The sequence below is a fragment of the Alexandromys fortis genome, unplaced genomic scaffold, assembly GCF_014885135.2.
Source record: "Alexandromys fortis isolate MF-2015 unplaced genomic scaffold, M_Fortis_MF-2015_v1.1 scaffold_8_1_9099942, whole genome shotgun sequence".
NCBI lineage: Eukaryota > Metazoa > Chordata > Mammalia > Rodentia > Cricetidae > Alexandromys > Alexandromys fortis.
In genome coordinates, this window is record NW_026067898.1 from 7,883,695 (window position 1) to 7,908,494 (window position 24,800).

Here is a 24,800-nt window from a genome sequence, read left to right on the forward strand (position 1 = left end):
GAGAGAGAGAGAGAGAGAGAGAGAGAGAGAGAGAGAGAGAGAGAGAGAGAGAGAGTTTTTGAAGGCACCTGGAAACATTCGAGAAGTATTTTAGCTGATCCCAAGGTAGGTTTTGCCTCCTGATTCATCTCGAAGAGCCCAACAAAATAATAGATTAATCAAAGCTATACCTCGAATGTGCTCCAAAGAATATCCAGTTCAAACTGGCCATTTGATTGCATGACAACTCAAGTCCAAGCCTAGGAAGGGTTAACAGAGCTTGGGACAGGAGCTCTGTCCCTAGATGTTCATCCCAAAGGTCTCTTTCCAGCCCACAGGCTGCCTCATAGTTTTTATGGGCTCTGCATTATTGCTGGTTGGTTACCTCTGAGCTATTGGGAAGAAAGTCCATAAGTGGCCCTAGGAGTTAGTGTTATGGGCAGTCTGTGGTTACCCAGAGTGCCAAAGCAGTTCCTGAACTGGCATGGTCCAAGCTCCATAAAAGTGAGGCAGATGCCTGAGGCTTAATCGTATCAGCGGCCCTAACATAACTCCCTCGCTGGGTTGTCTGCCCATTGTAATTCACATGATTGTAAAGTTTCCTGCAATGAACACTAATTTTATGACAGAAATACTAAGTATTATAAAAATACCATCACTAGTCACAATGCCCATTTTGACATCGCTTCATCGTTTATAAAGGCTCTTCCTGTAGTTGTCTTGCCTTATCCTCATCAAACACACTATGTTAGCATTTGCATAAGAGGAAACTGACCACGCAATGGACCCAAGAGAATTGCCGTAGATATTCAGTTCCTCCATGACAGAGCCCCGTGTCCACAGACTCTAGCTCTTTCTTTAAAGAAGCATTGTCCCCATGGTGGAACCTTTAAGTGGCTCTCTTTATTATATATTTTTATGAACACATTGATTTTAAAAATAGGCACCCGAGAAGCCCCTCAACTTCAGTCTCCTTTTTAATCTTTCTGCCTGAGCATTGAAGGACAGAAACACTAAGAATCTGATCGTGTCTCTGGGCCACGGCAGGCCTGGGAGTCAGGGAATTTGAGGGGAATTAAGATCTACGTATGTGCGGGCAAGAGCAAATCTTACAGGGACGTGTGCAGTGTGTGCACACGCTGGGCTTTACCCCTGTGGATACAATATAACCCCATTTCACTACAAAAATGTTTAAGGAATGAAACTAACTACCCCCCCAAAAGAAACAAAAGATAGAAACAAAAAACTTCCTAAAAGGAAAGACTTTGGTGATTTGCTAACTACTAACATAGCATTCAGCACCCCCACCGCAGCTAGCCCCCAGGGTAGCTGAAATGCCTCCTTCCACAGAGGTCTCAGGACTCCCAGCAGCTGAAGCTGTCCGAGCTCCCGGAACAAAATTGAGAGCTGGGCCTTTTAGGAGTCTGGTGTGAGTTACGATGTTTGCTTTGCCACTGTTCCTCAAGAAAGCTGCTCTGTCATCTGCACCTTAGCGAAGGAAGGAGCGCTGCCTGAAAGGGCCAGTTTGGGGTCTGTTGGGTGGGTTACCTGTGAGGATCACCTACTACTGCTTTTCCTGATATTCTCTTGATCCAAATCCACCGTTCCCACGAGGGACAAGAAGCCCACTGTCCAGCTAGGGAGCGGTTGACATCATGCTGTGTACTGATGCTCTGATGGAAGTGTTTGTAAGTCTCCAGATGGTCAGGCCATATTTGTGAAAGATCGGAAATGATGTTAATATTTGGGGTGTTTTGAGAGAGGGGAGCAAGAGCTGAACAATCATGTGGCGAACTGCATTGATCAAATGGCAATCCATGGGCTGCGCACACTGTTGGGCTTTGATTCTCACATAATTTTCAGTTTTGCTTATTGTCACAGTTTTACCTAGTTGAAGAGCCTCCACGTTACCATTATTCTGTGACTCTTTTGGTGGAATAGTACAAAGGCAAAAGAGGGAAGAAGGGAAGGAGCTGAACTATGGAGTGAGGAGGAGAGAACCCATGTCCAGGGCCTATGGACTTCTACATCAGCCCAGTGCAAGTTGTTGGCATTCATGGTGTGATGCTAATTTCTACTCAGAGAGCCTATGTAGTTGAGAAATGGAGACGTCCCACGGGACCCAGGGGTGTTCAGGGTCACACAGTCTTCTCTGATCTCTCTCTCACACACAGGTGAGCAGAAGGGGGTTAAAGAAAATCCACTCTGGCATCCCAGCTTTGTGAAGTTCAAAAGCTGCAATTGTCATGTGATTATTTTGCTATTATTCGTGCTAATATCTTTTCATCTTTTTTTATTATTATTTTTAAAGTTTGTCAGGGTGGTGCTTTTCCTTCACTTCAAATAACTTGAACAGAGCTTAGAAAAGAGATCCTATCTGTCACGAAGGAAAACCCTGCATTGTCCCTCACTGAGCACTGCCGGCAGGACTGACAACCCAGGATAGCCTGAACTGAAGCTTCCCGATCTACAGGAATACTGTGTCGCCAAAGAAATTGTGAAACCGACCTTTGAACAAGCACCCCACTAATTCAGTACAAGACATGGGTGAGCAGCAAGCGCCATGAGATCTTTGTTTAGTAGGGAAAGTATGTAATGCCGGAGAGTCGCGGACTTGCTTAGCTACAATCTAAGAATGCTTTAAAGATGGGCCTTCTTCTTAGTGAGACAGACAGACAGACGGTTCACTGACCTGCTTTTCCATGTTTGGATCGATAGTGAATGAAGAAGATAGACTTCGAAACCTTCTGTGGGAGCAACATAAAAGGCATGGAATTCAGAGAGAAAAAACAAAAAGGCAAAAAAGCAAACAACAGCAAATCACTCCCCCCTCCATGTTTAGAGACTTTAGAAACCCAGATGTTGTGGGTTAGTTTACAAAGTCACTGAATGATGGTGAAATGCATCAGCAGCATTATAAACGTCCTCCCACCTATGAGCATAGAAAGAAAGAGAGAACACTGGTTGGTACCTAGAACATTGATTCGCTCTGATGAATAAACCTAAGGGGAGGACAGTCTACCTGTGAAGCTAGAGCCTAAAGTGGGGAGTACGCAGGCTGGAGAGATGTCTGAGCGGCTAAGAGCCCCGGGTGCTCTTCTAGAGGACTCGAATTATATTCCCAGCACCCATAAGCCAGTTCACAATGGTCTGTGACTCAAGTTCCAGGGGATCCAAGGGTACCCATATGGTACATAGACATGTGCGGACAAAAACACCCATTCATATAAAATAAAAAAATTAAAGTGGGACACATGCATGTGAACTAAGAGCCGGTGACAACAGAGGGGTCTGAAAATGCAGTCTGTGAAACTGAAATCCGGCCCCAAATTCCTCAGCTAAGGAGCAATATGTCATCAGTAGGTGTCTTGGTCTTTTTGTTATCTATAACATGAAGGTTGGGCGAGGTGACCTCCAAGCATGGCCTATCTTTAACATGTTCCAATTCAGGTTGTTGGCCAGTAACTAAGATTACTAGGAACCAAAGGGTTTCCAAGTCAACGTTACCTCATCTTCCTCCATACACGTGGGACACCTTCTATGAAAGACCACTGCCTGAGGCTACAGAGGGAATGGATCAAGTTGTTAAACCCAGTCCAACAATCTGGTTCAGGAGGCCAGATACACGCATAAAATTCAACCCTAGAGAAACCAAGGCTAAGTAACAAATATTCTGCCTGGATTCTACCCAGAATTCAAAGGAAAGAAAGCCCCAAGGTACGGGGAAGAAGGAACCATTCTGGAGGTGGAGGTGGAGTTTTGGCCTAATCATTTCTGAAGGCAAGAAGCGAAACTGGAGAACCTCTCAGAAGGTTTGCAAACCTAAGGTTACCCTCTAAGAGCAATTCGTGTGCATCAGTAACGAAAGCTCCACCACTAATAAGTATAAATATAATTATCACTACTATGCAAATTAGTCCAATTTATAAAGGACTTGTTTTCTAGTACAGATATTTCATGATAATTAATTACAGCTCCCCTTTGAATAATCATATCATATAAGCTAACTACCTTATATATGGCATAATAACTAATCTGGGTTAAACAATAGTTTCAAAATAAACTAACCTCTGAAAACTCTTACTGACAAACTTCTAGCATGGCTCCTCTTGAACTTCCAAAAAGCATTGCCCTAGCACTGATAACCCTAGAGTGTAGGATTAGACATTAAAAACATTGTTTGGCAACTATCAAGAAGTTTGCTCTCGCCACGTCACTGACCTCTTTTGTTTTAAACTGGCAGGCAGACACAGGAGAGGAGAGCACCATAATGCCCTCATCAAGTAGCCTTGTTCTCAATTCCACTCTTTGTTGACCACGGGTCCATGAGGACACAAGCAGAAGCCCCCCACCCCATGACAAGTGGAAGAGATCACATGTCCCATGTCTCTTCTTTAGGCGGCCCTCCTCCCCCCAAGGATCTCAGTGTTCAGGAGAGAAGAGAATTCAAACTGGTGATATGCAGGGGAAAACTGAAAGCTGCCTATGCCATTCCCAATTAGAAGCACAGGCAAAGGCTGGCACCACATAACCGAGCCGACCTGCGTTTGTAGCCCTGATAATGGTTGAAAAAGAAGCAGGTGTGGGGAGGGGGGCCTGAAACAAAATAGCAAAAATAAAATGGGAAAATTTTTGTTTGAAACGAATGTCAGCCATGTGCTTCACATCAGTTATCCCAGCCCTCAGGAGACAGGGACAGGAGGAGTGCTAAACATTTAAGGCCGTATTTTAAAAAGCTATATGTACCTGAGCTATATACTGGATTCCCGAAACACCTCAAAAGACACAATAAAGAAAAACGTGCAATTTCATTCAGTATCTGAGCTTAGCCCCCACCCCACCTCCTTACTTGACTATACTTAAACCTGTGGACAGACAAGAAGCCAGCATGCATAAAACCACTAATTAACATATACTGCTAGACAATAACAAAGCCATCTTTCCATCTACTCTTGCATTCTTTTTGTGAATCTTTAAAATATACCCCATTTGAAGGCATCACTGATTCAATTTTAAAACATTGCCAGAAACAGCTTTGCTAATCTGCAAACTCGATAATTCTCCCCCAAACCCCAGCACACTCAGCAACAATTTAATAGCAAATATCTCTAGTGGGACCTCATATTACTAAAATTCTATTACTTTTTATATTACCAAAAAAAATGCTAGTGCACTCTAAAGTATTATAAATAGTTCAGACCAGGCAATGGTTCTCAAAATATATGAAAGTTTATTTTGTTTTCGGCACTCGGTAACTTGGGGTTTTCAGCTTACATATTTTTAACTCACACTGTGCCCTTCTATGAGCCACGGAAAATGTAGGTTACCAGTCAACTTCCTGAAGTTTCTGGACATTTTATTTGTGTTAATTTGCTTTTATAGGGCAATAAGTTGTATGCTTAATAACCCAGGCATTCCACCGAATGTAAATGACAAGCTTATCTTAAAGAAAATAATTGTCTAAAATGACTTCTTAATTGTATTCTTCTTAAGATTGAGATATTTGTGTTTGTGCTTCTTTAAGAATTTTAGCTCAAGGTTGAAGAGAGAGATCTACGCCCACACCACAGTGAGCAAGATGGCGGCTCTCAGGCTTGTCTTGGTGAGTTGAAGGTTTCAGGTCCCTGCTCTGTGGCTCAGAGTGCATCAGGGAGAGAATATCTATGATTGCTTTGTTGAGAATCTCCATCTTTAGGGAGAAGGCAGAAAGGATCATATTTTGCCCTCCGTGACCATTACATCTCATTGTAATTTTTTAAAATAAGAACCAGACAATGTTAATATGGAGAGCAAACACACGGCTTTGGGTAGTAGTGGCGGCAGCCTATTTTAAAGGACCTTTGAGAAGGAAGTGGGCGCCCAGTGGTCTGCAGAGCATCTTGAGAGGGGTCTGTTCATAGCACTTTACTTCTGAAATGTTGGCGTTCTCCCTGTTGACAGAGCTAGCCCAACTAGAAGCACGGGGAGTTTGTCACCCAGGGAACATTCAGGGATTTCCACGCAGGCGAGCTCTTGCTGTGCTGTGCTCAGCAGGAGGTCTCTGTACAGTCCTATCCACACTCGCGCCAGCTCTCAGGGTTCGGTACTCTTTTGGCGTGTGACCTGTGCTGTTTGCTCATTTGCAGTAAACACTGTTCACCGTGCAAACCTGTCTTTAATAAACTATTCACATTCTTTATCAAAAATGAATTACAAAAGGTCGCCTTGAGCATACAAAAAAGTCACTGGTGACATTTGCCCCAACTGTATGTACACTGGCATGTCAGCTGTACCAGCATCACTAACCTCCAATCTGAAATTCCATGTCCTACAAAAATCTCTGGGCTTCTTTTCTTTTTTTCCCCAATTAGCTGTCTCTCCTCCATGTTTAACTCTCCATTATTTCTAGCCTATTAAATCTCTTTCCATGTTAATATTGTCCATTTCTTCAATTCTCCTTTTTAAAAAATACATGGAGCTATAATGGTCACAGGAACCAAAACACTCCGCTATTATCTGTCCCTGTAGGTGAATTAAATAGAGCTGCAGGTGACATCAAGGAGATCACAGGGAGAGATGCACCTGAGTCCCACAGATGAGGGTCGTCAGAGAACTTCTATTTCACACACAAACACAAGCCCCAACACTGGAACAGCCTTGCTTTCAGGGATGGAATTTTCCATTCCAAAAAAAAAAAAAAAAGGAAAACAGAGAAGTGTTCCTGGTTCCCTTTGGCAGGCATGCGACCCTGCAGCCTTGTTAGTGACTACCTGAGCAGAGTCCGAAGTTGATCTGGTGCCGTGGCAAAGCTAGAAGGGCACATTAAGTCTCTGTGGCACTAATCAGGTCCGTGGAGCTGACAGAGCTCCATCCGTTGCCTAAGCTGGCAGGCAGACGTACCTTATCTATCAATTTCTCATGCACACAGTTTTGAACAAATTCCACATTCACTAAAATGGATTTGTGGCACACGGGAGGTAACTGATAAGCTCAATGCCCAGATGCTCAGAATCGCAGGCATTTCAATGGCCTCCTTGTACAGGCGTACAGAAAGGAAGATCCAGAGAGGCTGTGTGGTTTTTCAAAATTAGACAGAGCAGCTAGAATATTCTTGCTCTTCTTTAGGCTTACTTTCCCTACCTAGGCCCCCCTCTCTCAGCTGCAACCAGGCCAGCGGAGGCAGAATGCCAAGAGCAATGTTCGGCTTTGGTTTATAGACACCGTCAAGGGGAGCCTTTATTTTCACATCAATGCAGGCATCTATGGTTTTAAAAAAAGCAGTTCAATTGCAAGTCCATCCCTTCTCGTGACTCTAAGCCCAGTGCAGAACGGGAAAGTCAGGAAAATGCTGTTTGTGGGCGGCAGCAAGGCACAAGGCAGCGCATGGAATGATATGCAGCTAACACCCCATTCCTTATCTCCCCAAAACCTGCTCTACAGAAGCTTCCAAAACTCTCCCTTATCCTTCTAAGACTCTTCCAGAATCTCAGGCAGGCTCTCATTGTCTCCCTTCATCTACCTCACCGTTTCATTTCTATGAAATAAGTTGATTCACTCTGGAATCTCAGATGCAGATCTATGATTTTCCTTCATGTGTTTGTGTATTTCCCAATGTACATATGTGTTTTCCCATACACACCTACAGAACATGTGTATTTAACATGTGTATATGTAGAGATTCTTCCCTGTTTTCTCAATCTATAACGTAAAAATTATTGATGATAAATGTTTTCAGGGCTCTATAAATGGAGCACTTGTCATTGTAGAGATGACCAGAGTACGTGGTTTGCTGTACCGTGGACACATTTAAAACATGACAGGGGAGTAATCTCGTGCTGTTTTGGCCTACTGTGTCCACCTTCACTCCCTCTAGCCAAAGAAAGGGCGTACTACAGTCCTCTCCCCTTACAGTGACATCAGAGGTAATGGGAGAAAGCTAAACAATTCCAAGAAAGAAGATCATAATCTCCTTAAGAGTCCTGCTAATTTTACCATGTATACCAATTCTACGGGATACAGCTCAGCTGGAAGGGTGCTTTGCCCAGCAGGCTTGACGGCCTGGGTTCCATCTCAGCATAAATAAGCAGCAAGTGCCTGTAATTGCCAGCAGCAGGAAGATAAAGATGGGGGAATTCTAAGTTCAAAGTCGTCCTCAGCGACATAGCAAGTTTGAATCCATCCTTAGATGCGTGAGTGTGGAAAATGCTACACATATGTGGACCAATCTGTCAAAAGCCCTGGCAGAATACAGCTGGACAAAATATTCATCTTTAGGTGCCTTTAACAAGCTTGGCAGTGATTTCCACATCTTTCAACTGTCCCCTGCCCCCAAAGCCTCAAGAACATCTGAGTGCTAATGTTCCTGCAGGTTAAACAAATCAAACATGAGAAAGTTACTTAGGAGGTAAGCAAATGCCAGAGGTAGAAAAAAATAGATGGCAAAGGGCACTTGGCGCTGAGCCACTGGCCAATTTCCTGACTCATTAGCGGCCCTTCAGCCTTCTTACATCAGTTCCTGTTGTTCTCTCCCTTTAGGACATCAGAGCACTCATTTCTGACAAAGGAGCTCAAAAAGCGGGAACTGGTTGCACGTCTGGAATCCCAGGACTCAGGATGCTGAGGCAGGAGGATTGTAAAATTGAGACAAAGCTGTGTGACAACAGTAACATAAACCTCTAAACATCAGTAATCTAAATGCTGCCTTGGGTCCTGAGAATGTCGCTGTTGCTGTGTACTTAGATGTGCGATGGTCTCACGTCTTGCCAAGGGAGACTAATTGTGGTTGGCCTGCACTGTGACACAGCGTGGGATGGAGAGCCCGCTTTAGAAAGGCTTGCTACCAGCCATTCAGGGTGGAAGTACTCAAATCTTCATTCTTTAGAAAGTCCAAATGCAGAATCTCAAGGTCATTGGGGGTTGTGTTTGGGTTTGTTTGGGTTTTTGTTGTTGTTGTTGTTTTCTTTTTTTTTTTTTTTTTGTAGACTTAGCTCAAACTAGGGTAGAAAAACTCCCACCACTGACCGACTACGTCCTCAAGTGCAGTTTTGAAGTATTTAAGGAATGTTGAGGCTATCTCTTGAAGCAAGGTTGGTTCATTTTAAACATAAGCAAAGGGAACATTGAAATGCCAAGAATCATCTTTAGGAATGTGGAAATACAAAGTAACCTTTTGTCCAGGTATATCTCCTTTTAAAAAACAAAAACAACAAACAAAAGACCTGTTCTTACTATATCAACATGAATGCTATATATCTACTTGGAGATTAGCCATACTCAGTTACAGAGAATACTCCCTAAAAGAGTGGTTTTGTTAAACCCTAAAGTAGCGCTTTGTGGGACTCAGTGGCTCACTAGAGAACATATGTGTGTCCTGATGATGTATATGCAGAACAGAAGGAGGGTTTAGGGGTTGCTGGAGGTATACAGCTGCTACTGGCTTTCCTGACTGTTCTTTCTGGAAGAAACAGTGAGATTGCAGGAAATAAAGACCCTGGGCTCTGGTTTTAAATCTTCCAGTAAGTAGCTAGATGGTCTTGGGCAATACTTCTAGTCTCTATGAGGCTGCTTCATCTGCAGATCCAAATCTCAAAAGCTTAAGTCCTCCGTAATGCGGCCCCCTAGCCCGGAACACTGTCCTGTTCAGTCTGCGCAGTCAGGGAGAAATTGCCTGACTCTAGAATGTGTGCTTAGGGCAGATTCAGGTCCAGCCTCCACAACCAGCAAGGACTGGTGGTCAGAAAGGGGTTAATCATTTGAACAGCTGGACAAATGAGGCCGGCATCTCCCCCAAATTCCATACAGTCATTTTTATCAATAGGAGAGGCTAGAATGGGCTAAGGATCTTTTCCCAGGGACAGTTGAGGTGAACGTGAATGTCATCCTGATTCAAGGCTTTGAAAAAAACAAATAAAGGGGATGGGCAGAGTGAGAATTTCACTGTTATAAAGAAAACAAAGGCTTAACTGAGTCTGCACACATAAAAAAATCTGGCCAGTAATACTCACCCATACACCACCACGGCTTACTCTTCTTTTAGTTCTGAATGCCGATGGGAGGGGCTGCTATTGATTAAACTATCCAGTCATCACCCCTCGCTCTCCCGTTCTGATCAGATCTCAAGCACCAGTGACCTTCAGGTCCACAGAGTCGACTGACAGAGGCACTAAATACAACATCTGTAGCAACGCCCCAGTGTTAGCGTGAGGGTTTTGGCTGGAATGTTCCAGGGCCACAGTTTGCTAGTGCAGACCACAGCGGCCGCTTTCCAGAAGGAGCAGGTCTGATCTTGGTCAGGAAGGTGGTCCCTAAGCCATGAGTGTGTCCCCGTGATTGTTTCCATACCTAAGTGTCAGAGCTTGGGAACGGCAGCTCAAACTGGAGCGAGGGGGAAAGGTGCAGCTGATTGTTCTCGGAAAGATGGGCCTAGCAGAGCAGATTCGCGCCATGAGAAAACGGGTGTCGGGGGTAGAGGGGTGGCAGGTGAAGGGGAGCACGGACTACCTCTGCTGCAGTCTGAACACAGCAGAGCAGATTGTGCCAGAAGGAAACTCGGGTGGAGGCGGGGGTGGGGGCGGGTGATGGGTACTGGTGGGGGGCGGAGTATGGACCACCTCCGTGCCGTCTGGATACTGCAGTGCCAAGTGTGGGTGGTGTGTGTTTTGTTTCCTTGCTCACTTTGTAGTGAGAGGAAGATCATAGCTTTTATACGTTCTGTATTTCTGAAGCTTTTTGACATAAAAAAATATATTCTTTTTATTAGGGAAATAAGCAATAAATATTTAATACTGGTACAAGGAAAGAGTTTTATAATTCTCCTAAAATATGTGAATTTCTTTTAAAGCATGATATATAAAGTAATATGTGTGTGCATATATATAATTTTAGGGAAACTGCAGCTAGCACAGTGCTTCAGAGGAAGAAATGTGAATATTGATTTCTTTTTCCTCTAATGAGACATTACCTGGGGACCACAGCCAAGGTGTGACTGTCCCAGCTACTTAATCATTAGCCTTTCTCCAGCTGTAAAGCCAAGACGTCCACCCAGATAAAGTGCTCGGGCTATGTCTCCAAGAATGCCTCTGGACTGACACAAACCCTGCTTTTCAAAATGAGTGGTTCGATCTGATTTCTTAAGTTCTCCAAAAGTTTTTGAGATAGCCTATTCCTAAATTTAGTACTTCACTTTTACACATCGGAGAGTCATACAGTCTGCCTGAGTCTTAAAAAGACCCCCCCCCAATGCATTTGAAGCCCCCTTCCTCTTGTCTGCCCAGGGAGATGGAGAGACCTGGCGGGCTGTCTCCAAGGCGCCACCCCACTCCTGAAAGTCTGTCAGTTTTGCCTCCTGCCTTCTGTTTTGTTTTCCCCAGAATCAACAACCTCGGCTTGTTTCCTTGTGAACCCGGCCTCCAACTCTTGTTGTCATTGTCCCCTTTCTATAGATTAATTATCACACACAAATTATCAGTTATACACCCGATGTGCTGCGTTTAAATGTGAGCTCATCCCATGATGAAATCTATGAAAGGGTTAGTTCCTAGCTATAATGGCACTGTCTGAACATGAGGAAAATATTATACTCCTAAGGCTAACACCGGGTTAGACACCTCAGAGTTCCGGAATGAGAGATTTTCACCAGCCAGCTTTATGTCCAGTTACCGTCTCTAGCTAGATGTTCTCCTACCACTGACTTCCCCTGTAGGAAGTCACTCACTGTTAACAGAGTTCTGTTATTTCTTCTAATGATTTCTAGCTCCATTCTAACACTACACACACACACACACACACACACACACACACACGAGGGAGAGAGAGAGAAGCACATACATCCATACACACATGTGCACACACACACACACACGCACACACACACACGAGGGAGAGAGAAGCACATCCATACACACATGTGCACACACACACACACACACACGCGCACACACACACACACAGGGGGAGAGAGAGAAGCACATACATCCATACACACATGTGCACACACACACCACAAATTTCTGTTTTTTGATTTTCCAGCCACCATTAGCTATTGACTTCTCTCCATCTTTCCTCTGGGTCAACTTTTGATTTTTTTTAAATTCCTTTAGTTAGATAACTGTATAACTTTAAATGATTTAATTACACCTCCATTTCAGGATCCATTAGCTTTAAAAACTAGTTACTGACCTTCGTGCTCACAGAATATTAACATGCATTAGCTATTACCTCTGGGTGTAGCTTCTCTTTTACACCATCAGAGTTTGTAATAGTCGAATTCTGTTTTGTAAGCAGTATAACTTCTGATACTATTACTACGGGAAATATTACTTGCTGAAGACACAAAAGGAAATAATATTTGGCCATCAAACTTACGGTATTCAAAACAGAATATTCCGAGCATCTCCTCTGAATGGATGGCCTATTCCTGAGTTCCAGTAAACCCTCAAATCCCCACACAGTTTGCTTCCTATTTGAGTCACAGCATTTGGGGCAGTGTTATCAATACTGTAATTGGTTGTGAGTAGCTGAGACTCGTTCACTTAACAAAGTCGCTGCTAAATGAAAATGAAAGGGGAAAAATGAAAGGAAAAAACGCCAAGAATAAATCAGCTCCAATCATCCAATACATTTAGATTGTGAAACTGGTGGGGGAGAGTGGGTTACTCCAGGTGGAGAGGGGAGCATTTTCCTGTTGTGACCTGCATCACAAGCGAGGGACGGAGCCCCTTGACTGACAGCTGTGTCGAGGTTGTGTGTAACAGTGGAAGGTGGGTCTTCAAAGCAAAACCATGGTGCTGCCAGCGGAAGGAAGAACAGAGTCCGTGGAGAGAAGCCAGCATTTGTTTGTAGTAACACTGGTAACATTGTCATTCTTGAGTGGTTTGGGTGATTAGCCATTTGATGCTGCCCTCCCCCGCCAGATTTTATGCTCTACGAAGAACACGTAAATATGTTATTTGTTCTGCTACTCCAAATACCTAGGGCAACGGCTAGAGCCTAATAAAAACTTAGTGAATAACCGTTGTTAAATGAAGGAGATGCTGGGGCTGCTGGAATGTACCACACACACTGTGTGGATTGGTCCATTAAGAAGTATTTGCAAGTAGATGAATTACATGTTAGAGAAGGGACTGCTCTTCCCAAAGGCACGTTTACCCTAGAGGGATACAACCCATGCCTTCCTTGACTGGTGTGTGAAAAGAAGGGACCTTCTCCAGACCTCAACATCATGACTGGACCCCACCTTTTATCTACCTACCGCCCAAACAGCTGAAAGTGTACAAAGTACAGACTGGAAGCTTAAACTTCAGTTATTCCTCATGATGTCATTGCAGAAAGCCTGGGCATGTCTGCAGCCAGGACAAGACTTAATACCAGATCTAATATGTCCTCTGTAAAATTCGCTGCTTTCCCGAAGAAGCCATTCTCGTCCCTCCTGTCTCGGTGTTTTCCTCTTAAGTGGAGGCGGTCTCTCGCTGTTGTTCCTGTCTCTCGGGCTAAAGTGAGGCGCTGAGGAAGAGCACAAAGTGAGTGCTTCCTGGTCGTGTAGTAAGAGCCCGCTGGCAGGGCTAGGCGAACATGAAGAACTCACTAAGTTCTTTATGGGACCTAAGGAACCATCAGAAAAGAAAGTCTTTCAAAAACAAACGTCACACGTTTATACAAATACTTGCGCATACTCCAAAGAGATTCTTTGTGTATGTGTCTATAGTAACACACGCCCAAAACTGACAACCAGAGAAAGAAATGAAAAGAAAACCCGTCCGAGGGGTGTATAATATTTCTAAATTAAATTAAGACAAAAGAAACAACAAAGAGAGCAGAAATGATCTTCTCCGAGGGCTTCTGTCTTTTCTATCAATCAAGAAGAATGTTAATGAGGAGGGTTCCTCGGGAGTCGCCAGTTCTCACCCGTGTCAGAGACTTGGTTTCACTTTGCAGAGGCTGTTCATGGCCAGACTTAGGAAATCTGTAATTCATCTCTAGACAATAACTAATTCTTACTGACTCCCAACAAAGAAGTCAACAGCAATGTTTTCCTGTTTACATTCTTATCAGACTGTATCACAACCATCTGTTTTCAAGTTTGTTGTTGATGGCTTTTTTTTCTTCTTCTTTTAATCCCAAGGGATAAAATTCTCCACACTATTCTCTGAGCACACGCATGCAAAGCTGCCTTCTCGTGCATCACTGTGGTTTCCACTGAAGCCCCTGAGTACGTGGGAAGGAGACCCCCATATACGTCTGGGACCAAAGAGGAGAAGAAGACCCTATCTCACAAATTATCCTTTTGAACTCGGTACACGCTGGGATCCGCCCTATCTCTGCCAAGTCCCGAAGGACATGGATGTCTCTCAGCTCTGCTCAGAGGGCTACACGGAACACCGCGATAACCAAAGTAACTTTAACCTGGAAGATGGAGACGGCGTTGGGAATATAAGGATGTTGCGATTTTAAATCAACAATAGCTGACCTCATGGCTCCGCTGTTCATCAACACCCGTCCCCTGTGACCTAAGCAGCGAGTAATTTTCCTTCTTTGAAGAGAGGCGAAAGCATCCATTGCCAAGGAGGCGAGAGTGTTACTGGTCCAGCCAAAGCGAGTTTGAAGACTGTGGGGTTTGCTACGTTCCGATATGGCTCTGGACAAGCAGTTAACCTTTGGTGTCTCAGCAACTTCATCTGTAAAATAGGGATAGGAGCTGTGCACAGGTGTGATGCCGGGACTAATTAGTATAATTATCATTATTGATGGGAAAATAATGCTGGTCACTGGTATCATAGCTCCTATTAGCACTGGGAATCATTTGTTTATATTTCCTCTACACAGGAGCCATTTTATAGAAGTCTATAAATAAAATCTTATGACAAAGCCATTCCTATGCAGAGCCTGGGATGATGCAGTTAAAACAGTCCATGTCTACTTGAGTTTTACTCCCTGGCGGATGGCTTTTGATAATTTGTATTTAGATGTTTTCTAAACTTAGGTTAAATGTATATAACACAAGAATACAAAGAAGTTTCTCACAACTTACTACCAAGTAGCAAACTGCACTGCAGAGGAATGTTTCCGTGTCAGCAAGCAGTGACACCATGACCTTCTAGAAAAGGTCTAGCTGGAGCCACAGAGTTCAGAGTCGTCAAAGTTGAGTTCAAAGTGGTCAAAGTTGAGTTCAAAGTGTAAACTGAAGACATTGTTCAGATGTCGAATACCAGCTACTTCTGTGTGTGTCTGCCCTGTAAGGACCTCAGCTCAAGCATCCAAAGGCCAGGATAGACAATCGACACTCATGACATGGCTGTGTTACAAGGTGGGAAGCAGGGCTGTTGGGGGAGTGAAGTGTCCTGCCACCAGGATGCAGCTAATGACTTCACAAGTCAATGAAAGAGCAATCAAAGAAATAATAAAAAAAAAATAACCTTTCTCTTGATTCTGAGCTAAAAGTTCCAATGGCTCTTTCTATGATTTTTTTACATACTGGCAAAAAGTGACCATGTACCATAACAGGAACACTGGGAGGCCGAAGGTGCTAAAAAGGTCAGTGCTCAACACCACAATGCTATGGGCCTTGGTATCCCTTTGTAGAGACACACATTGTTAGGAAACTGTAACTCTGGTTACGCTTCCCTGCAGGAGTTCTTTCCAGGATCTCAGCAGACACCAAGACTCAATTCTCCAATGACTTAAGCCCTAAGTTACCTTCTTGATAGGTCAGACACTAAGAGATCTCATTTTCCCTTCACATTTACTTCAGAATTCTACATAACAACTTCCCACCTGAACATTAAATCTGTGACCGTTCCTTCCTTCTTCCCCTACCCAATGAAACATAACAATTAGCATTTTTAGCACCATGGAACTTGTCAGCCCAACTTCCTTGGGGTACTACACCATTAAACTCGATTAGAAACCCCTTCGTGATCAACACGCATCTCTCTGTGTCTGGCTTGAAGGTTAATAATGCCTGCCATCTCCTGAGAGGGAGCGAGGGACAGTATTTACAAAATGAAGACCTTTGTGTGACAGCTAGAGAGAGGACATTTCTACCTCAGTCCACTAGAGGGTGGCTTTCCTGAGCATGGAGAAGGACCAGAGGTAGACCCCTGGTTCCCTGTCCTCATGACTGCCCCTTGGATGCTGAGATCAGCCTCAGTATCCCCAACTCCCAATTCTCGCCTTCTGTGGTTTTTCTTCCTAACAATACCACTCGACAAATGTCAGAAGTCAGAGTTGGCCAGGTCAGAGGATGGTGTCAAGAAAAACTGGCCTATTGGGCTGTTGAAATAAACATCCGGTTTCAGTCTTCGAGATCAATGTTGAATGAGATCCACTAGCCCACAATTCCCGAGTTTGAAAAGTCAATGGATCCTGCAGTCTTACATGTGCGGCAGAGTGAATGGCACTTGCGTGTTACAGGAAAGTGCTTACATTATATATAATGCATAAAGAGATGTACCTAGCCTTTAGCACACCAGATGGTCCTGCTTAGGAGCCTGAGTTATCTGGAGAGTGTGGCAGGGACATTTTGCAGTAAATACACTATTCAATTGACTTTTTTTAGGCCTCGCTGCTTAGGCTGATTTAGATAATTTAGGGAGGAATATAAATTTTAGCATTGAAAGACAAAGCTTGCCCATTTCCCCCCCCCCCCCCCCGCCCTGCACTTTGTACTTCTTAGGAGGGGTGAGGAAGGGGCCCTTTTTGGTGAACCCCGTGGAGGTGGTAAAGCGGAATGTAAGACGCTTTCCCTATCTGTAATATTGTTCAGTGTAGCAACCCCTTTTTCTTGTTACAGAACAGTAAATGGGGTGTTTAATTTGGAATTCAATGTAGTCACGAGTCAAGGTGCAGCAGTTTTATTGCAGAAATACAATTTTATTGGAGGCTGAAGATTTAATCTACACCTTACGTAGAGAGCCATAAACGGCAAACCTATTTTACATTTTGCATAGCATCTGATATATGTAATTCCTGGCCTAATTTTAGAGTTTGAAAAGGTGGAAGAGTCACAATGCATAGGTTTAAATTCTCCAATGCCTCAGCTACAGCTGACATTTTCAAATGAACGTTTTCCTGCTCTTTAGTCATGGCTCCAAAGCCATTTCTTCCCCGCGGTGACTGAGCTCGTGCCACATCCGGGTCACAGCTTTCTGACCAGGTGAGCCACAAAAACAGCCTGGGAACAACCCGTGATTCAGCAAATGCTTCCTTTGTTTAATTTTGTCTGGGACGCCATTCACCTTGAAAGCAAGATGCCTAGAAGATGTAGGCACTTTGCTTCCTATTGTTCTTAATACGTCTTAGGGTCATATTTTGGTGTCTGTTCAGATGCATGCATTGGGAATAATATATCTGCCATGTAAATTTGGAAGGACCGAGTACGAAATAAACGATCAAATGTTTTTATCTGGAAAACTTAAATGACGTTGGAATCCAAATTTTATGAATAATGCATTTTCTTTCTCACACACACACACACACACACACACACACACACACACACACACACTGCCCTTCCATCTGTTTGTCTTTGAAGCAATATCCCGAAATCTACATTTTTTACCTCTTCTTTACCACCAGGTGGCGCCCTTTGTTTATGGACATCTGTCCATTTCCTTTTTTTTTTTTTTTTTTTTTTTAAGGATGCTTCCAAATAAATAGCTCCAGAGCTAAAATACTGTTGCAAACACCAGAATTTAACACACTGACATAAAAAAGCTAAGGCTTTTCAGGCATTGGTATAATAAGCTTCGCTTCGAGACTCCTATTGCTACTAGATTTAATAGTGCACACATTTCCCCCCTTACAACTCGGCACAGCAAACAGCAGAAAGAGCAGTGTTGTGTGTGCCATAAACAGCGCCGCGGCCGGTCCGCTTTACACAGCGCTGCCCCTCTATACTCTTAGATATTTGGCACCTGCAGTCAAAAAGGAAAACATTAAAATACTCTGCTCTATGGTTCTTTGTTTATGTATTTGTTTGTCTTCCCTGTCTTAAAAGCCTAAAACTTGTAGCAAAAAATATATGTTTTTTTCTTTAGACAAAAGAGACTGGCAATCGGTTGTCAGTACTAGAGGGTCAGTTCTTCTTCCAGCCGAGTTCTTTCTTCAATTCCAGATCCAGTTCCGGGGAGTTCTGAGACCATTTTAGCTGTGGTTCTGTTAAGCAAGCAGCTAATCTGAGCCAAATGCTGCCAGCCAAGGTGCATTATTTAATAATTGTCTTCTTAAGAAATTAAGCAAAACACAAACAAAAGGCAATAATATTTGGTTTCACATTAGAGTCTTGACTCGCTTGTGCAAGTAACTGTGGAATGAGTTTACCTGAGCCAGCTGGCCAGTGACCCCCTTGATCCTGAAGCACTGCGCTTTTTCACAAAGCGACCTTCTCCCATGGGATCCTTTTCTTAAGGTAGATTATGAACTGGGAGCAGGAAGATCTGTTAATGACATTCATTTGGTGTCATTGTGGCATTCCATATCTCACTGAAATTTTCTGTTGCATTTTTTTAAAAAAAATCTTCCCCCACAGGAATCTTGCTCTCCTTGTTCCTACCATCTTTATAATCCCCCCCCCCCCAACACACACATATGCTAAGCACTGTGTGTGTGCTTTGTCTGAGCGGTTTATTGGCCGGAGAATGTTCTCTTCTCCTTGTGTACAAACAGGTTCTGTGACGGGAAGCTAAACGCACGTGAAGGAACCCTCATCCAAGCCATGCAGCATCTCCATTTTCTGTCCGCCCGCACACAATAAAATGGTGGCCCAGAGAACAGTTAACACACTGTGCCCGCCAGCTCTGTCTTAGACAGGAGGCTGTTCCCTAATCTCAAATTCAAGCTGCTTTTTAAAATGCTGTTAGGCGGTGCCTTAAAAGGGGGGTTGTTTTGTTTAAATAGACCGAACGTGCCCGTGTGTTGGTGGGTGGGTGGGTGGGTGCACAGTGCCGGATGAATCGCCCTTGTATGGGTGGGGAAACGACGGAAAGCCCTAACCGAGAACGGACGCAGAGAGCGAAGGCAGGCAGACCTCAGTCAAAAGCACAGAGGTTCCTGGAACCGCCTCTAACGTTCGCAGGGCGCCTGCGAATTTGGCCTTGATGGCTTAGCTCCGTTCAGCAATCACTGCTTCCAATTTGAGTTGAGAAATTTTAAAGATTTGGCAGGTTTGTTTTTTTTGTTTGTTTGTTTGTTTTGTTTGTTTTGTTTTGTTTCTAACATCTTCTAAAAATTAAAAACAGCCCCATACTCAATTTCCACCTTGGAGTCCCCCGCCCCCGCTCTATTTTTTTTTTTAAATGGGGGAAGGGAAGAAAGCCAGACAGACCACCTTCCCCCTCCTCTTCCTCTGTTCTCATTTTCAGTGATTCCAAAGGCTGCTGTGGCTCTTTTTAAGTGTGAAAATTCTCGTTTTTCTACAGCGTTTCAGACTCACACAGATCCTTGGGGGATACAGCGAGGCACCAATTGCACACGGGAAATGAGCCCGGTCGCGGCTAGAAAAGGCTGCCTGTGTTCATTTTTTACGAAGAGCAGAAGTCACGAGTGACTTTTGTTTGTCTGTTCCAAGCATAACGGCCTGAGTTTGGTATCGGTCGGTCGGATCAGTTTGAACCTGTGAACCTACTAAAGTGTCCCACAAAATTTAATTTGACTTCTTTCTATAAACATTTCCACTGTTTTCAAGTGTGCAATAAACAGGTTAAAGTAAAACCTCCTTCCCTCCACGTCCAGAAGGAATTATAAAAAGGCTTCTGTCTGCCATGAGAAATAGCCCTGCTGGACCCACCAGCGGGCTATGTAATGTGCGCTGTAGACCACCAGGGGCTGACTGGCAAACACCGGTACCTTTCTCAGGGCATCATCAGCTATAGTCAAACACAGTGTCAACGTGAAGAGCTGGGAGGTTGACCCAACTGCCTGGATTCGCCAGCCTTTGTTTTTATTCTTGGCATTCACATTAAACACTAGCATGTCATTTTATAAATTAAATATGTTATCTGATGCGCCGGTTTTCATCTCTTCCAGCAACAATGCTTTATTTTGTGAGGATACTATCTAAAGTTGATTTTTTTTTTTTTAGCGAACATTAAAACTCTTGAGAGAGATGCAATTTGAAACCAAGAAGAAGCAGCCGGCATTCATTTTCTTTTCTTGTTTTACCTTTTGAGATGAAATCAATGGATTTGTTTTGAACTTTAAATCGTAAAGCAGTATCTGCCTCCAGCTGAGAAAGGGTTGGTCTGGAACTCAGGGGGTGAGGTGTGCCATCGTTTCTGGCCTGAGCTGTCAGTCACCAGGTGAAATATAGTCTTTATTATAGCTTTACAGTTTGAGACCCTGCTAGGCTTCTGTGTGTGCCAGGATCAGTTGCTCTGGGTACCGCAAACAAAGCCAACCCAATATATTTAAGATTGCGGCTGAAAAATGTCATGTCAGTGGCCCCCAGTCAGGTACTAGAAGAAGGATTCTGGGATTATTTAGTCCAAAAATTAAGTTTCATGTTCTTAATTGGTGTCATATCCTGTCCGGGGTCTACAGTGCTTAAATCAAAAGGAACACAGGAACCCGCATGGGAAACAAAGCCCTGGCTCCTTTCATCCCTGGCTCAAACGTTCTTCCCCTCAACACTAATTTTGGTTCGAGCACTTTCAGGCAAAGACAACAGGAAACAGTAAACGTGGCAACACCGGGAAAATAATTTTTGAATGTACCTCTTTCTCTCCATGTTCAAAGGGCGACTTCTACAAGCTTCAGAGGAAATGGCTGTACCATTAAACACCGTGCTGACGAAAACAGCCACCCCTCCAGCAGAACGAGGACCCCTCTTCATTTCATAAATCTTTCCCAAGTACGCCAGAGCCAGGAACTGACTCTGCCTCTCACATCAGCAGCCTGAAGTCTTGGTACGTCAGAGCAGTGTGTTCAAAGGGGAACAAGGGTACCTGACAAAAACTTCGGGAGCAGGGATGCAGTTGTAACTGACAGCCAGATGTCTGCCAGGTGGATACAACTACCCCATAAGACTGCAGATGCCCGGAGACGTCTCTGACTGAGCGGTGAGTCTAAGGAATGATTGACAGGTCAGGAACAGTATCACAAACCAGCAGTGTGAACCACAAAGTTGCTGCGACTGATAAAGACTTCAGATGTCAAGAGTTGTAACTCAGTTCCTTCCCCCCCCCATCACCTCCTCTGGGATTCCTCCCCACAAACAAAAGCTTGTTAGTGGTTGAGAGCCCAGCAGGAAATGTTTTGACACCCAATGCCAAACATCAATCCATCACAGAAACCTTTAATACACTAAGTGTTTAGATTATGGAGGCATGCAGGGTCCCAATAGAAAGGCCCTTCCTTGTGGAACATGGAGACTTCATCATTTGACTAACTCTATACATACTGCCTGTATTGTTCTTCCTCCTTAGTCAAAGAATTTCATAAAGGAAGATATTAAAATTCAAATAGAAAGGAAATCTGTTTTAATTGTGATTAAAACAAGAACCAGCCTGAAGCTATTTTTCTTTCATTGTGAATGTTATAAAACACATAAAGTTTTCTCAGTAAAATATGTATGTATATACTTGAGTAGATGAACAAACATATGTAAATATATAGGTATAGATGAATATATATATGCATGTAATCTCTTAACCTGTCTAGGCACACATTCCTTCATGTCTTCATTTTTGTGAATATTCTTGAAAGGCTTTTCTTTTGTATCTGGCATGTGCTTGAGATTCGCAAGCTAAGCAAAACATCAGGCCCGTCTAGTCTAAATGTGCATTAGGAGTCTGGAAGAGACTCAGTGCACATGTCTCACCGTGTGAAACCGTCTGAAAGCTTAATTAATACTATCAAGTTAGCTGTGTTAGATATTTATCAAAATATAACTATATTTGGTGTGTTTAGTCTGTTAGTGAGAGTCGGTGAACTTTTTTTAGTGTCTGTGAATTATTAGTTCCGACCAACAGCTTTTGAGCAACTAAAATGTATGTTCTTTTAAGCATATTCTTTTAAATAAAGTTTTAGAGAGGTACTTAGCCTTAGTATTTCAAGTACATCTCTTTTGTGTGATATCCTTGTATAGAGCCTCGGTATATAACACCATAGGTTTCCGTTCCAAACCCATTTTGAGGCCTCCGCTTTCCCTAAGAAATATCGTAACCAGAGGCCTCTCAAAGTAGCTGCTTTAGCACAAGGCCCTTCCTGTGCAGCTGGTTGGACACTCTGGTCCCTCCAGTTGCTTTCTTAGACAAGTTGCCTCATGTGGATACACGTACCAAGTCTGCAAACAGAAGCCTCTCACGCACTTTCCTGGAAACAACACTTCCAGAAAATATGCTGACCAGGAAGAAACGGCAGGGGTGAGAGCCACAGCCAAGGCACTGGACGCATCTTAACAAGCACTAATTAAATGTCCGTGCTTAAGAAATATGGCTTCAGAAAGCCAAATACAATAACTCCTTACAGATGGCTGCAGGGACTAACAAGGCTAGTAGGAAGCAGTGCATTAAGATCGGGGTCCCGAAGTCTCTTAGACCCATTAGTGTTTGGAGGTGGCAGCCACTTCAGGAAGGGGCTCCGGGTGCAAAGTGGCCTTTCCACTGCTGTCTCCACTCCCCTCCAAAGGGATCTGAGCATTTCTTCTATCTAATACCTCTCGCTGAAACAACAAAGTAACTGAATATACATATGTGCATACAAGCAAGCATGCATACATATGTCATTAGAAGCTTGAAATCTGTTTGGTTGTTGTCAGGGTTTGGGGATTTTGTTTGTTTTGCTTTTTGATGAATATAGAGTCATCCTGGAACATACTTCTGTACCCGGAAACAAAAGTTGGGAGCTGCACTGGGTCACATCACTGCTGCCTGCTCCAACACACAGTAGGGATTCATTTACTGAGTGGACGTTTCTTCAGTGGTTACTCTATGCCAGGCCTGGACTAAGTTTTGTAAATAAAGTGACCAAGCAAATAAGTATGGTCAGTAGCCATCTTCCAGAGAGTACAGCCTGTACTGTAAGACATGTGTTAAAGTGGCGGGTGAGTGGTGGGAGGAGGAAAGGAAGAAACGAAGGAGGGATGGATGGATGGAAGGAAGGATGGAAGGAAGGATGAGAGAAAGGAGGGAAAGAAGGAAGAATGGAAGGAAGGAAGGATATATGTATGTATGTATGTGTGTATGTATGTATGTATGGATGGATGGATGGATGGATGGATGGAAGAAAGGATGGAAGGAAGGAAGGATATATGTATGTATGTATGTATGTATGTATGTAAGGAAGGAAAAACAGAAGGATAGAAGAAAGGATGGATGGAATGATGGGTAGCAGTCTCCAACCCCCATACTGTCACTTCAGCACTCATGAAACAAGGAATCTCCCCAAGAAGGTGCGGAGGATGGAAGACTGGCTGTAGAAGCGGTGGCACTTATTTCATATGTTAATTTAACGAACATCTCCTGAAAATCTCCAGTATCATTTGCCGAATAGCCCTACACACATTCACATGCTGTACACAAACATGCACACGTAATAAACAAACAAATAACAGTTAAAATCTAAGTGATCCTCAATGCTGAATGAAATGCACCTTTCTATTATTTCATTCTCATAGACGAGGAAGCTGAAGCCCAACAGTGTTTCAGGCTTACCTGAGTTCAGTAACAGAGATAAATATTTCCAATATTAGATCCAGAGGACCATTGGGAAATCATTAAACTCATATTTAAATGTAATTCTCGCACATTATCCAGATGTTAGTGATATCTCATTCTTTGTGCCTTCCTTTCTCTTTGGATCTTTTCAAAGAGGGGCCACAGGCAGAGTGCTTCAGACCAGAATACTGTTTCCTTGTGCCTTACCAAACTCTAGAGGTGTCCCATAGTTGACTCCCATACAGTGGCACAGGACCGTCTGTCACCATGAGGTGAGACACTAGGAAGGAACAAGAATCTCAGGAGGCTGAGAGAGGAGAAACTCAAGTTCAAAGCTAGCCTGGGATGTGGAGTGAGTTCAAGGGCAGCCTGTGAGGCCTTGAGAGACCTTGTCTCAAAATTAAAAGAATATGAGAGATGTAACTCAGTGGCAGAGCACTTGTCTAGCGTGCCCAAGACTTTGAGTTCAGTCCCCAGCATTCCCCCCAAAAAACTGAGCCGAGGAAAGCCCAGCAAGCAAAGTATAAACACGGGCACAATCAAAGGAGAGAGGATTGCTTTCCCTCTGGTTCCCATAGCCAGCCCTGTGGTCACCTTGCAGCCATCTGCCACTGCCTCCCAGCTGCTTTCCCTCCAGTTCTTTTAGTAGAAGGCAGCCTTAGGACAGAGCCACAAGGCGCACAGAGACAGAAGATACGAAGTCTTGGCTTGTCGTCTGCTGTGTAAGAACCCAGAGAAGACATCAACCTCCTTGGGCCTCCATCTCCTCATCTGTATGTATGAAATAGTGAGAAAGTGCATTCATCAAACACTGATCATCTAATGGGACCGTGCATTTTGAGAAGAGTGGTGGTTATAAGTGACATGCGGTAAGCTGCACATATTTGGGAGATGAGCGTTTGCAAGAGGATTTGTGTGGCGATCGGAAGACTTTGATCTCTTCTGGACCTTGTCACCTTTCTTCGAGTCACTTCCTGGTGGGTTTTGGGGGGTGTTCATAATTAGTGCTAACCTTGCATGATCCACCTCATTTTGTACCCTTCCCTGGTACACTGGAGCACAACAGAGTATCTGACCTCACTTCACCTTCTCATCTGACTTTTCCTTGGAATACCAACAGCATCCCTCATCCTCATCATACACTGCCCACAACCTTTTCCCATACACCCTCCAGCTCCTGAGCCCCAAGTAAGA

General features: G+C 43.8%; 1 long non-coding RNA gene across 5 annotated transcripts in view; it reads right to left on the bottom strand.

Annotated features, from left to right (window-relative positions):
- LOC126488050 (uncharacterized) overlaps positions 1–24,800 on the bottom strand; it is an 89,615-nt gene that overhangs the window by 59,024 nt on the left and 5,791 nt on the right. The gene's annotated exons all lie outside the window — the stretch shown is intronic.